At 33.9% G+C, this 16,521-nt stretch overlaps 1 protein-coding gene across 1 annotated transcript in view; it reads right to left on the minus strand.

Moving 5' to 3' along the window:
* The window catches only part of FAM83B (family with sequence similarity 83 member B), a 74,111-nt gene that overhangs the window by 54,383 nt on the left and 3,207 nt on the right, over positions 1–16,521 (minus strand). The window lies entirely within an intron of this gene.

Consider the following 16,521-nt stretch of genomic DNA (forward strand, 5'->3'; position numbering starts at 1 on the left):
AAATACAACTGTGAAAAGCATGTAATTTACATTGGACTCAATAAAAATTATAAAAAATGGGAGGACCACAGGGTCTGAAAGGTGGTGCAGCGGTAGGGCATTTGCCTTGCACGCAGCTGACCTAGGACAGACTGCAGTTCAATACCCAGGCAGCCCATATGGTCTCCCAAGCCAGGTGCGATTTCTGAGCTCATAGCCAGAGTAATCCTTGAGCATCATCGAGTGTGCCCCCGACCCCAGAAAAGGGGAAGTAGAGTGATAGCACAGCAGTAAGGTGTTTGCTGTGCATGCGGCCAATCCAGGACAGATCTTGGTTCCCAAAGCCAGAGGCAATTACTGAGCTCATAGCCAGGAGTAACCCCTGAGCATCACAGGGTGTGGCCCAAAAAAACAATAAAATAAATAAAAAAAATATAAAACAATAAAATTTTGTTTTGTGTTCCTAGAATATATATCTACTAGTGGTTGCCGGATCATATGGCATCTCAATTTTTAGGTTTTTGAGGAATATCCATATTGTTTTCTAGAAAGGTTGGACTAGGTGGCATTTCCACCAGCAGAATGAGAGTTCCTTTCTCTCCACATCCCCACCAGCACTGACCACTAGCTCTGATTGTTCTTGTTTATTGTGATGTGTGCCAGTCTCTGTGGCATGAGATGGTACTTAATTATTGTTCTAATTTGCATCTGCCTGATGACAAATGATGTGAAGAATTATTTCATATGCCTTTTGGCCATATTTGTAATTTTTGTATTTTTGTATTATATTTGTAATTTTGTAATATTAGTTTTTGTAATAATTTCTAATAATGATTAAAATAATAATTTTGTAATTGTGATTTTCTTTGAGAAAAGTTCTGTTTATTTCTTTGCCCCAATTTTAATGGGGTGAGTTTTTTTCTTGTTAAGTTCTGTCTTAGCTTTTATATCTTAGATATTAGCCCCTTATCTGATTGGTATTGGGTAAACAATTTCACCCATTCTGTTGGTGGCCTATGTGTCCTAGTCACTATATCCCTTGATGTGCAGAAGCTCATCAGTTTACAAAAACACAATATAATAATGCCCTCTGCACTCCTATAATCAAAGTAGTGATATTTACAATAGCCAGAATCTGGAAACAACCTAGAGTCCCGACAACAGGTGAGTAGTTAAAGAAACTGTGGTACATATTCACAATGAAATATGTACCTGTTAGGATGCAGCTGTTAGGATAAACGAAGTCATGAAATTTCCCTATTCATTGATAGATATGGAAACTATTATGCTGAATAAAATAAGTCAGAGGGAGAGAGATTCACACAGAATAATCTCACTCATTTGTGGGATATAAAAAAATTTAAAGACAGATTGGTAGTAATACCCAGAGGCAATAGAGATGAGGTCTGGAAGGACCAGTGCACGATAAGGAACTTACCACAAAGAGTGGTGAGCACAGTTAGAGAAAGAACTGCTAACAACTATCAAGGCAATGATAGTAAGTGAGAGAATTAGAATGCCTGTCTTGAAGACAGGCAGGGGGTGGGGTAGGATGGAGTTGGGGTGGCATTTGTGGCAGGAAAATTGCACTAAAGAAGGGATTGTACATTTTTATGATTGAAACACAACTACAAACGTGTTTGTACAAACCATAATGCTTAAATATATTATTAGAAAATTAAAAATCAATAATAAAGTCAAAATTTAATCCAATATGAAGCATCTAAAATAGAGACAGGGTTGGAGAATTGGTGTAGCACATAGAGTGCTTGCCTTGCATGGAGGCAGACCTGGATACAATCCACAGCACCCCGTACATGCAAGCACTGTTAAAGTTGATCCTTGAGCAAAGAACCAGTAGTAAGCCCTGAACATTCTAGGTGTGGACCCAAAATTAAAAATTAAAAAAAAAAGTGGCTGCAGTTTTTGCCCCACAATTTACCATAGAAGGAAATTGAAATTATATTTAAGGCAGTACATAAATCTTTCATCATTTATCTTCTATAAATATTGTGCTAAAATATACCTTAATATTATCTAAGCTACTGGTAGTAGTGGAGGAAGTGAAAGGTGCATATGTTGAGAATATGAAATGTTCTTTCTCTGTATCACAGTGCGGATTATAGACTATTCTTAGATATAGGTAACATAGAAAAATCAGTCAGCAATTTTAATAAAGTCTTTATTGTTTCTTTCACTGCACCCTTTTAACTCTTTCTCTGTTGCTCTTTCTCTCTCACACACAAGCACACAAATGAACTCATACCTTATTTAGAGAGAGATGACCAAGACTAAATAAATGTAACCGACCCTTTATGTTAACTTTCTGGAAGGAACATATTTTTACTTAAATTCAAAGCATAAAATTATTTAAAGTGAAACGTTTAGCTCAAGAAGGGGCTGAGGAAAAAACTATTAATAAATATTGAGAACATGAGGGGAGGATGGTCCTTGACTAAGAGAGGCACTGAGATATACATGAATAACATTTACTTGGGGAGGATATGGCTATCAAGTAAATTAGTGGAAATAACAAATATGAAACAATGAAAATGTAATGTTACTATAGAGATCTGGATAGAGATGTTAGTTTTATAAACCACTACAAAGCATGTCTTCATATATTTGACTACATTAATGGAAGCACCTATAGGAAGGTAAAATAATTAGACCAAGGCCATAAATATTATCAAGCCCCATCTAGTATTTTATGTGATACCAACCAAATTACAGAAATTTTCCTCCACAATCCTACATTATCTGCAAAAACCATGCAGCGAAGTAACAAATAGCACTGTTTCTTTAGTGCATTACTAACAACTCCCTACGCAAAGCAGGCATATATACACACCCAAGAAAGTGACTCAGGAAGGAGGTAACATGGGAATTCAGAAGCAGCATAAAACACCTCAGGACTTACTTTGCTCTAATTCTCACTAAACTTTTGCTTATGCACATCTTGGTTCTCTATTTCACTAGCCTAAGATTCATCTTTCAGAGATGAAGCAAGTCTAGAATGAGGACATAGATGCAACCGTCATTCTTGCTTAACACTGATATATTCAAAACTATTTAAAGTTATAACTTTCATCAATATCTACCACTGAATGACTGGAAGAAAAATAACTTTAATGAAATATGACTTTTATAATAATTAAAGAGGATACTTTCATAACAGGTATTCCTGGTAATTAGGAATAATGCATATAATACCTTGGGAAATTCTCTTGAGACAAATAATTACCTGGGAAGTATTGCTAGATGCTATCAAACTTTATAAAGTCAACCCAAATGTAATTATGTCAAACACATAGTAAAAATTAGAAATGGCATAGAAAAACAAATAAAATAAAAATGAAGGACCTTTTAGGAAAAAGTAAACATGATCTGTAATTGTTTTTTTTTTTTGCAAAGGAAAATTCCCAAATAATAAAATAAACAATTTCTAAGTGATAAAAAATAAATGAAAATAAATTTATGAATTGTTAACTACTATAAATATTTTCACTTATATAACAAGAGCTTCAGAGATTATATTAATTTTAAAATAAAATAAAATCATGTGTACAAAATTAATAAAAATTAAAATATATAAAATATACTTAAGACATAACACTATTTTTTTGGCAGAGGGCATACTTACTGGTGTTTGGGGTTATTTCTGGTGATAATAGGGATCATTTGGGGGCAATTTCACTCAAGGCAAGTGCTTAACCCCTGTACAATATTTTCAGACCTATAGTTTCATTTTTATATACTTTTCTTTTCTGCTCTTTATTTATACTTATTATATTTATTAAATTTATTTAAGCACTGAGGTTACAAAACTGTTCATTGCAGGGTTTCAGTCACACATGTACACCGTCCTTCACCAGTGCACCTTTCTACTCACCAATGTCTCCTATTTGTTTCCCACCCCAAACCCTCATCCCTGTCTCGCTTAGTGCAGGCAAATTAGTTCTGTCTTAATCTCTCTTTCTCTCTCCCTCCTGTTCTCTCTCTCCCTCTCTCTGTTTCCTTTTTGACACTGGTTCTCACTACTGTTAATGGAGGGGTCCGTTGCCTGTTAGTTTCTCCATTTTAAGCGCCAAATTCTTGTCCACAGCAATCAGTTTCAACTATCATTGTCCTAGTAGTCCCCTCTCTATTCTAGCTACATTAACTTTGTATTTGTGGGGAGCTTTCTACCCTGAAATGGACCACCACATAAACTTTTTTTCTATTGTCTGTCAAACAACAAAAACAAACTCTTGTTTTTCTTATGTACTATAAATGAGTGAGATTTTTCTTTGTCTATCCTTTTCCCTCTTGCTCACTTCACTCAGCCTAACAGTCTTCGTCATCATCCATGTATAGAAAAATTTCATGACTTCATTTTTCCTAATAGCTACATAATTCTAATGTGTAGACATACAACTATTTCTTTGACTACTCATTTGTTGTTGGACATCTGAGTTGTTACCAGATTTTGACTATTGTAAAGATGGCTGCATTGAACATAGGAGTGCACTGGGCTTTTTAATTTGTGTTTTTGAGTTCTTAGGCTATTGCCCTAGAAGTATATGGTATTGCTTGGTCATATGGAAGCTCAATTTCTAACTTTTTCAGAAATGTAAATATTGTTTTCCAGAAAGGCTAGATCAATTTCCATTCCTAAAAGCAATTGAGAGTCAATTTTTCTGTGCATACATGTCAGTACTGGTAGTTTTTGCTTTATTGTGTGTGATGTACACTAGTCTCTATGGTGAGATGATACCTCATTGTTGTTTTAATATACATCTTCCTAATGCTTAGTCATGATGAACATTTCTTCATGTGCATTTGTTCATCCATATTTCTTCTTGAGGAAATAGCTATTTATTAGTTCTCACCATTTTTTCATGGAGTTAGATGTTTTTTCTTATAAATTCCATCAGTTACCTTACATATTTTAGATATTATTTCTTTATATTATGGTAAAATTTTTCTCCATTCTGTGAGGTCTTCTTTATGTCATAGTCATTATTTTCTTTGATGTACAGAAGCATCTGCATTTAATGTGGTGCCATTTATTAATCTTTGCTTCCACTTGCTTAGGCAGTGGTGTTTCATTCTTGAAGATGCCTTTAGCTTTAATGTCATGGAGTGTTCTTCCTATGATTTTCTCTATATATCTTATGGTTTCAGTTCTAATATCAAGGTATTTAATCCATTTTGATTTAAGCTTTGTGCATGTTATTAAGAAGAGTTCTAAGTACACATATTTTGCATTTAGTTGACCAGTTTTCACAACACCATTTGTTGGAGAGCCTTTCCTTGATCTACTTTGTATTTGTTGCACTTTTATCAAATAATAATTTATTGTATACTTGGGAGTCAGTCTTGGAATACTCAAGTCTATTCTATTGATCTGAGTCTGAATTTGTTCCAGTACCATGCTGTTTTAATGATTCCTGTTTTGGAGTACATTTTAAAGTTGAAGAAAGTGATTCCTCCCTTCTTTTTTTCCCTCAAGATTGCTTTAGCTATTAGGGGATATTTGTTTTTCATATGAATTTCAAGAGCATATGATCCATTTCTTAGAAAAATGTCATTGGAATTTTTATAGGAACTGCAATAAATTTGTACAACAATTTAGGAAGCATTGATGATGTTGATCCTTCCAACCCCTGAGCAGAATATATGTTTATATTTCCTGATGTCTTCTTTTATTACTTGAAACATTTTTTAGTTTTCTTTATACAGCTCTTTCAACTCTTTAGTTAAATTGACTCCAGGGTACTTGAGTTTCAAAGCACAATTCTGAGTCGGTTTGTATCTTTAATATTTTTCTTCTATATCATCATTTGTGTATAAAAAAGCCATGGATTTTTGCATATAAATTTGGTAGATGCCATTATACTATACAAATACATTGTTTCTAGAAGCTTTTTTTGTAGTCTCTAGGATTTTCTAGATTCTGTCTTATGACATGTGTAAAAAAAACTTGTTTTGTGCCATATTTTAGAGGAATGGCTTTTAGTTTTTCCTCATTGAGTATAATGCTTGCAAAGGGTTTGTGATGAATGGTATTGACAATATTAAGGAAAGTTCCTTCAATTCCCATATTATTGAAAGTTTTATCATGAATATGTGTTTTGTCAAATGCTTTTTCAGCATATATTAAAATAATCATGATTCAGTTTTTTCTTTTATTTATATCATTTATTGTGTTAATCAATTGTGTATTTTAAAATTGTGGTCTTCCTGGAATGAATCCTGTTTGGTCTTGATTTATAAGTTTCTTGAGAAGTTGTGAGATTCATGTGCTAATATTTTGTTGAGGATATTTGTGTTATTCTACATCAAGGACATGGCACTGTAATTTTTGTTAGTATCTTTGTCTGCATTTGATATTAGGGTGATGTAAGCTTATAGAAACAATATGAGAATATTTCTGTTTCTTCAATTTCCTGGAAAAGCTTCGAGAGAATTAGCAATATATTCTCTTTAAATGTTTGAAAAAATTCACTAGTGAATCCATCTGGATTTTGTTTTTGAGAAGCATTTTGATTCTCTTTCAGTTTTCTCAATAGTGATATGTCTGTTCAGATATTCTGCTTATTCTGATATTTATCTTGATTCACTCATGTTTATAGGAGTCCATAATCTATCTATTTCTTCCAGCTTTTTTGTTTTATGGTTTAGGAATTCTCAAAGTAAATTTCTGATGACCCTTTCCTTAAATTTCTGTACACTTTGTACTTATTCCCCCTTTTCATTTCCAATTCTGCTTATTAAGTTTATCTTTCCATCTATTCTGAGTTTTGCTAATGGCTTATTAATTTCTTTGTATTTTTCAAAGAACCAACTCTTGCTTTCCTTGACCTTTTGGATTGTGTGTGTGTATCCAGTTAACAAATTTCTACTATAAGTTTTGTTATTTCCTTCTGTCTGCTTACATTTGGTTCATTTTGTTTATCTTATTCCAATTTCCCAATCTGTGATATTATGTTATTTATATAGGCCTTTATTTCCTTTCTGATAAATGCTTATAAAGCTATACATTCCCTCATAATATGCCCCACCAATTATGATAAACTTATTACAATGTTTTTATTCTTATTTGCTTCCAGGAATATTTTAATTTACTCTTTGATTTTAACTCTGACCCATTGGTTGTTCAGCAGTGAACTATTTAATTTACAGGTTGTAACATTATTTCTCGATTTCTGCTTGTAATTCACTTCTATTTTCAATATTATATAGTCTAAGATGTTGGAAAATTTTTTTATCCTTTTAAATTTTTGGAAGTATGTTTTATGGCCCATAATGTGATCTAGCTTGAAGAATGTCCTAGGTGTATTAGAGAAAAATATACAGGTTTATGGGGGATGAAGATATATATATATACAAATATAGATAGGTCTATACATAGCTATATCTTGATATAAATAGACATATTTATATATACATATGTAGAGAGAGATCTGTACATATGTATATACATAACTACATATATATGTATACATGTCTATATGTGTATAGATGTATGTAGATATACATGTATCTACACACCTACACACATATATATGTATATATCTTCTAAGCCACTAACTAATTTATTCCTTCCCAGCCAGTTTATCTTTCTTAAGTTTCACTTTGTCCTATTAAAAGTTGATAAGGTGATCTTAAAATTTCCCACTATTATTGTAGTATTACTGATGTCTTCTTCAAGTTTCTAAGCAGCTGTTTTAAGTAGTTTGTATGCCCATCACTGGGTGCAGAAACATTTTGAAGTATGGTTCTTTTTCCTGTACATACCCTTGACTACTAAGAAATACCCATCTCTGTCTCATGACCTTTTGTACCCAAAAATTTGTGTTGTCTGATATTAGTTTGGCAACCGTAGGCTTTTTTTTATTTCCAGCCCCTACCCCAGGCTTTTAAAGGAAGTTATTTTCTTGAATTATTGTTCTACAGCCTTTGATTTTAGTCTATGTTTGCTCTGACTATTGAGGTGTGTTTCTTTTGAGCAAAAAATGTATTCTATATTAATAATATAATAAAATATTATTTATTTAATTAGTTTGATCAAATAATATTAATATTACTAACATTAATGTTAGTATTGATCAATATTTTTATCAAGTTTGCCATTCTATGTCTTTAAATTGACTTCAAGAGATGATTGTCTTGGGTATTTTTGATTGTCATTGGTATTTTTATTGGATCTACCTTGGCTTAACCTAAACCATGAAGTTCATCCTTTAAGGTTGCTTTAGAATCTTTAAATTTTCTGAGCTGTTGTTTATCAGTGAATCTGTTTGTGTATCTTTCCTTCAAACCCGAATGAAAGCCTTGCTTGGTGAAGTATTCATTTCTTTGGGTTTTGTCACTATATATCACCACTGTCTTCTGGACTGAGGATTGTTTGTGAAAAATCCACTGTAAATTGTAAGATACTTCTTTGTATGTGACTTTCATTTTTTATCTTGTTACTGTCAGAATTCTATCTGTGTCTGTAGTATTCATCATTTGACGATTATTTGTCCTGGAGAGTTTTTTTTTAGATCTTTTTTTTTGCTGATATTATCTGGGCGTGAAGGATTTAATTGCATGCTATTTTTATCTCTGGTCGTTTTTTTGCAATGATTTCTTTGACTGTTCATTCTTCTTGGGGATTTTCTACCTGGGTTTCTGGGACTCAAATTATTCCTATGCTGCTTCTATTGAATTTATCCAATACTTCTATTTTCATCGGCTCACATTCTTTGAAGACTTTCTATCATCTGGTGAGTTATTTTAAAGCTCTTTTTCAACCTCTTCTGGTGTATAGGGTTTTTATTCAGCTCATTTTTCAACTTATTGATTCTGTCCTCAACACTATCAGTCTGCTGCGGAGCCTTTCTAGTGAACATTTTTTTTGTATGCCAAGTTTTCAAGACCTTCTTTTGAGTTTGAATCTTTCTCATTTCAGATTTCAGTTCATTCCATGCTTTGAATTTTTTTTTTAATTTTTTTTTTTTTTTTTGGTTTTTGGGCCACACCCGGCGGTGCTCAGGGGTTACTCCTGGCTGTCCGCTCAGAAATAGCTCCTGGCAGGCACGGGGGACCATATGGGACACCGGGATTTGAACCAACCACCTTTGGTCCTGGATCGGCTGCTTGCAAGGCAAACACCGCTGTGCTATCTCTCCAGGCCCAACTTTGAATTTTTTTGATCATCCTCCATATTTATTCTCTAAAGTCCTTATCTAAGAGACTATATAGGTGGTTGGTATTTTTCAGGTCATCAAAGCTACCATCTTTATTCTATAAACATGGTAGAAGTCTGTATTTTATTCACTTTTGTAATGCTTGCAATGTGGTGTTTTCTATGTTCTGTGGTAGGGTTCATAGTAGGATAAGTGTGCATACATGGAAAGAAGCTAAGTATTCATGCTCCTCTGTCTCTCTCAGGATGAGGAGAACTCAACCAGTCAGCATCAGGGTCCAGTGCATAGGTCTTTTTCCTCAAGTTGGGGCCAACTAACCTCACATTTGTATATTTTTAATTAAAAAAAATGGATGGTTAACTTGGTAGTTAAGATTAGACTTCATTCTGACAAACCTGTGGGCTGCGGAACCAATTTTCTCTGGGGAAATAGAGAATGTCGCAGAAGAGTACCTTCTAGAGCTGTGTACTACTTTGTAGGCCCAGACACATAAACTTGGTTATTTTTGACCTAGCAACGGCAAAACCTGATACCGAGTTGTGCGGAATGATTAAAGGGGTTTTAAAAAGCCACGTGCATTGAGGGAAGTGTGGAGATGACACGCACCTTGCCAAGAGTTTCTGCGGTCTAGTGGGGGTTACCCTGGGGGTTAGTGTCGACATAACATTCTTTGCGTTTGTTAGGAAGTCCTTTTCTTTGTCTGGTCAAAGCAAGTTGAACTCATTTTGCTCTCTAAGTTACGGAAGATCAGTCGCTAGATGCTTTCCAGAAACATGTATAATAACACGAGCTGTTCTTTGGTTAAAAAAAGTATATATATATATATATATATATATATATATATATATATATATATATATATATATATATATATATATATATATATATATATATATATATTAGACTTCATGTATTTGAATCAATATTAAAAATTTGCTTTTAACTTTTTTTATTACCTTAAGTTTTTCCATAATATGACATTTATTTTCATAAGTATTTTATCTCAATTGTAAATAGAACAGTGAAAAGGATTTAAATTTTTCTCTGAAAATGCCTGCTACGTTCTGATGTGCTGGCTTCTAACTCAAGAAACTTTTTGTCCTGATATATCCAGCATTTTGCCATAATGATTACCAAAAGAATAAAAAAAAACTCCAAAAATCTAGAGGCAAGAAACTTTATTCCTCACACATCAACATATATGTTATTCTAAAACTTTAAGAAAATAACTGCTATTGATATTTACCCAAAAATATTTATACTGTAAAAAACTTTAAAATATTTTAAAATTTAAAAAAATATTGATATTTACCCAAAAAAATTTATACTGTAAAAAACTTTAAAATCTGATGGTACATATGCTTGCATTGATTCTAAAATATTTTAGAAATGTAATTTATCTGTTGATTAAGTGATAATTATTTCAAAAATCTGTTAATCTTTTTTGAGTAGATCGATGTCAGAGCAGCTGTAGGGTCTTCCCTGGTAGAGGAATGCCTCCAGGTGATGTTATATACAACCTTGGATGTTTTGTAGATGTCTTCTCTAGATCAGGGGTGAATGGAGAATGCCCATTCTTCTGAGGCCTGTACCAGGTCTTTAGGTCAATGTTCAGGGTGTAAGGTCTCATTGCACTACAAGATTTGTGTGTTCCCATCTCTATTAGATAAGAACTTATTGGTATGTATAGTATTTTCACATTTTAGTGTGCCTAAGCAAACAAGAAATAAAGCCACGTGGTGCTATCAGATATATGGGGGCGTAAGAACATTTCCAACAATACCCATGACTTGGTTCAAACATAAGCATTAAACTGAGGGATTCTTTCACACCAAATTTCATATTGAGCAGTTCACAAAGAGAAGATAAAAAACATGGGGTGGGGATCATCACTGTATAAAAAAATAGTCAGCAAAAGTTATAGCCATCAAAGAAAACACCCATAAAATGTTGAAGAGACATAAGTGTCCTTTTTATGCCTTTTAAAATAGTTGGGTGGGTGTTAACTCCAGGGCACCACTTTGATCTGTGACTTAGGACTCTACAGCTGCTCTGACATCGATCGACTCAAAAAAGACTTCCCTTAACACTAAGAAGACTTAACAAAAACAATGACCTGCTTACTGGACAGGGCTTACTGTATTGCCCCTTAATTGTGAGGATTGTCTATAACATCACCTGGAAGCAATCCTCTAACACGGAAGACCCTATCACTGCTCAGACATCGTCCTGCTGAAAAGAGACTTCCCTTAACAATGAGAAGACTTAACAACGACCTGCTTACAGGACAGGGCTTCCTGCATTGCCCTTTCATGGTGAGGTGAAACGAGAAGACACTCCACATCATGACTTCAATTTAGGATATGCAGATTCCAGAATCTTTAATACAGAAACATGATACCAACAACAGAGACTGTGTGAAAAGTGTGTTGGCACTACAGACAATGTCTTGGATCGGACGATAACTTGCCTGAAGCCTAGAGTTGGTCTTATGCCAAGAAACTTCAGGGGTAGGATCTCTTTGTATTTAGGCCAAGGTTATTCCTTTCCATGCCTCTCATATTTTGGTGGGCCTATGCAAACAACAATTGCCACTCTAACACCGTTTTTACTGTGCTCCTTTGACTCTAATCCTTAAAATGCACCCACTTAAAATTTGAGGTTAACTTAAGCTAATAAGCATGTACATGGAAATGTAAAAAATACTATGCCTCTAATGTTTAAGGAGTTACGTAAGTTTTATGGCTTTAGATTGCCTTGTGTGCTGTTAAGAAATATTATAATGTGCTACAATCTGGGGACTTGAGGGACAAAATTGTACATGGATTCTGTTTTATTTATCTTAACATTCTTTGGCTGAAAGTTCAAAGTTAAGATATCAGCAAGGGGACTTCTTCTGAGAATTATGTTATGGCTGATTGTCCTTCTACTGTAACTTTACCTTGTCCTCTTTCTTTGTATCTTTTGTTCTCATAATTCAAAATAAAAAAATTTAAAAAAAAATCAGTTAATCTGTGACAGTCTGATAGCATAGAGAGTAGGGTATTTGCCTTGCACATTGCTGACTTTGGTGAACCGTGGCAACCCATATGTTCTCCTGAGTTAGTCAGAAGCTATTTCTGAGTGCAGATCCAACACAAAATTAATAAATTAAATTTAATACAGTGTTTTTTCAAAACAAATGGATCAAACACTTCTGTAATTTATATAAAACAATAAAAATGGATGAACAGTTAAAGTAAACCTTGGGATAAAGAAGATGGAAAGAATCACTTTTATAAATTTTAAACTGTACTAGGAAGCAGGAATCAATAAAACTGGAATATAGACCCTCAAATAAGTGAAATAGATTTGAATATTCTGAGATGAACCTGAAACTACATGATCAATTATATTTTGATAAAGGAGCAAAAAATACAAAGTGGAGTAAGGAATGCCTCTAAAATAAGTGGTTTTGGGAAAATTGGTTATCAACATGAAAAAGGAGAACACCACACCTCTACTTAATGCTATGCACAAAAGTAAAATCAAAATGGATTAAGACCTCGATATCTGAGCTGAAATTATAAGGTACATAAAGGGAAATAAAGGCAGAACACTTAATAGCACTGAAGCTAAAGGCTTCAACGAAAAACACCACTGTCCGAGAAAGTGGAAACAAAGATAAACAAATGGGACTACATTAAACTAAAAAGCTTCAGCACTTCAAAGGAAATGACAACTAAGATACAAATACCCACACAATTAGGCAAACTATTTACCCAACAGTCATCTGATAATTGGTTAATATCTAATGTATATAAGACATTAGTAGAAAACTCAGCAAAAAAAATTTTTCCCAAAAAAGAGTAAAAATAAAACAGAAATTTTCTCAAAGAACTACAGATGGCCAAAATATAACACATCACTGTTCATCGGGGAGATGCAAATCAAAACAATGAAATATTATGTAACACCACAGAAATGGATACACATTAACAAGAACTAAAACAACTAGTGTTGTCATGGATGTGGGAAGAATGGTACTCTCATTCACTACTGGTGGGAATACCAACTGATCAAACCTTTTCTGGAAAACAATATGGATATTTCTCATAAAAATAGATATTGAGATTCCATTTCATCCAACAATACCAATCCCAGAGATATACCTAGGAACCCCAAAAGAAAATCCCTCTGAATTCTTGTTCATTGCAGCACTGTTTATAATTGCTTAAATTTAAAAACAACCCAAGTAATTGATAAAAGATGAGTGTTTAAAGAAATAATGGTACATCTGCATGATGGAATACTATAGAGTTGTCAGGATAAATGAAGTTATGAAATTTGCTTGTACATGGCTGTATATGGAGAGTATATGCTGAGTAATGAGTCAGAGAGAGAGAGGGATAGATGTAGAATCTTCTCAATCATCTGCGGTATATATAAATAATATAGCATGGTAATAATATCCAGAGACATTAAAGATGGAAGCCAGGAGGACTAGTCCATGTAGAAAATTCTTCACAAGTAGTGGAGCAGTGTGGTTAAGGTAGATATGGGACCACTAAGACAATTATAATTGGAACTGATCATGCTGGTCCAGTACTGCATGACGAACAGAGAAAAAGGAAAAAGTGCTATCATGATATCTCTTCATTAACAATAGTGCAAACCACAGTGTCTAAAAGTGAAAAATGAGAGAGAGAGAGAGAGAGAGAGAGAGAGAGAGAGAGAGAGAGAGAGAGAGAGACACTGATAGCGGGAAATCTGATCTGGTAAAGAGTAGTGTTCATTAAGACTGAAACCCAGGGGCTGGAGAGATAGCATAGAGGTAGGGCATTTGCATTGCATAGAGAAGAACAGTGGTTCGAATCTCAGCATTTCATATGGTCCCCCAAGCCTGCCAGGAGCAATTTCTGAGTGTAGAGCCAGGAATAACCTCTGAGTGCTGCCGGACGTGACCCAAAAACCAATAAAAGAAAAAAGACTGAAACCCAGTCATAAACCATCTTGTACCCATAGCTTTTAAATAAATGGGGAAAAAGAGTAAATATTTAAAAATAATATATTTGAGTCACTTTTAATTTCAAAATAGTATTTTCTCATCTTATCTTATTTTATTTTTATCTTAATTTTAGTCCATCTCCTCTACTTGTGGCCTAAGTAATATAGAAAACACTTTTTACATGAGCAGAAATTTTCTGGAGGCAATCTGCTGCTTTTTTTCTTTCTGGAGTACTCGATCCTTTAGAATTCTTTAAACTAATAATTGAAAGACATATATATGTTCCATATGTAAAGCATATTTAACTCCATTATATAATACATCTGAGCAGAAAATAAGAACTGTCAATATTTTGAGAAAAATTGTATCTATGGTTTCTGACCTCTGCTATATACTCAGTGTACAGGATTATAATATGTATTTAAATTTAATTTGAATAATACACATACACATATATAAATCTTTTATTTTATGACATGTTGACTTTATGGAAACAAAATAGAACATTGCATTATTGTTTTAGATTACAGAATCCAAGGTTGCTTTTTTTTACTAAAGAAGTAGGAGTTTCAAAAATGACTAGGCAGTGAAATTACTTGAACTGGCTGACTAAATATCACCTTACAAAGAAAAATATATTAAACAATCATAACTATTATTTAATTTTCAGTGACTGCTAGCATAAGAATTTATAAATTTTATTGAATTTTATATACATAATTTTTAATATTCTATAGTAAATATAATGTTTTTCAAAATCATTTTGACTGTGGCTCTTTCTGACCTTAATTTTCTTCTAGTGATCAGGCAATCTAACTGCTTACCTACTTAGTCTTGGTTGTGTTTCCTGCCCATATACATGATTTTATCTTTTACCTCTTACCATTTATTTGGAATATATAGGGGCAGTCATATGGTCATCAATTGAGAAATTATGACAGAAAAAACAAGATGGATAGGAGCTAGAGACTTCTTAAATATCATAGTTCATATTAATTGTTACTGTTATGTTCCTTTTTTAGAAACACTATTAACCAGTGATTTAAAATATATTATCCTTCCAAACTGAAAATGACAAATATTAGCATTCAATATTTATTTGTCTTTATAAAAATTCATCATGTTGATATTTTAATGATAAAATTATATATGTAAGTTCATAAATATAGGTAAGTAGCATTCACATAATTCAACTCAGAAAACTGTTCTCAATTTAATCATTAAACAAAAGTTATATTTCCAACTCTCTGCTTGATTTTTATAGTTATTTTTATTTATTTATTTATTTATTTATTTTTGGTTTTTGGGTCACACCCAGCAGAGCTCAGGGGTTACTCCTGGCTCTACACTTAAAAATCATTCCTGGCAGCCTGGGATGCCGGGATTCGAACCACCGTCCTTCTGCATGCAAGGCAAACACTACCTCCATGCTATCTCTCCAGTCCCAATTTTTTTTTTTTTTTTTTTGGTTTTTGGGCCACACCCGTAGCGCTCAGGGGTTACTCCTGGCTATGTGCTCAGAAATTGCTCCTGGCTTGGGGGACCATATGGGACACCGGGGGATTGAACCGTCCAAGGCTAGTGCAGGCAAGGCAGGCACCTTACCTGTAGCACCACCGCCCGGCCCCTCCAGTCCCAATTTTTATAGTTAATATTTTTAATTGAATTGATCAATACTTCCTTTCATGGAATTCTGGGAACAGAGTTAATATGGCATAGAACTCACCATTTATTTTAGTGCAAAAGATTTTAGAAAAAAATCTTTCTTCTACAAAGCCTACATTTGACATTAGCTTCAGAAAACAGTGTCTCCTTAACATGATTGCAGGCTTTTACAAATGCATGCTTCTTCAATAATCCCTGTGTCTTCTTGACATTGAGAAAGCACATATGTATATATCCTAGTTTGTTTTAGATTAAAAAGTTTTAAATATATAGTGTTAGTAACAAAAAAATAGATGTTTTGGCCTTTTTGCCGTTTCTCTCTTGGCCCGGCTTGGCTTCCTGGCTTTTGGATCTTGGGCCGCATGGAGCCCAAAGGGAAGATGGCTAACAGGAGATAAGATGCAGGGCTAGCAAAATATAGCTGAATGCTTAAAAGGTTGACATAGGCCACACACCTGTGGTGGCTAGGGCATAAATAAAGATGATTCTTCCTGATGGCTGCCTGTGAGTGAGTGATTTCACCTGGGCCTGGAACTCGCCGGCTGCATGGAGGTTGCAGAGCCATGTAGGCTGGATGGCATCATCCACCATCCAGCCCCATCGTTAATTATTTAATGCATCATCTGGCGCTCCGAACTTTGACCTGAATCCTGAACCCAACAAAACAGCGAAAATGTTTAAATCACTTGGAACTCTGAACATCCAAAGTGCTCC

Source organism: Suncus etruscus, chromosome 7 (genome assembly GCF_024139225.1).
Source record: "Suncus etruscus isolate mSunEtr1 chromosome 7, mSunEtr1.pri.cur, whole genome shotgun sequence".
Classification (NCBI taxonomy): Eukaryota; Metazoa; Chordata; class Mammalia; order Eulipotyphla; family Soricidae; genus Suncus; species Suncus etruscus.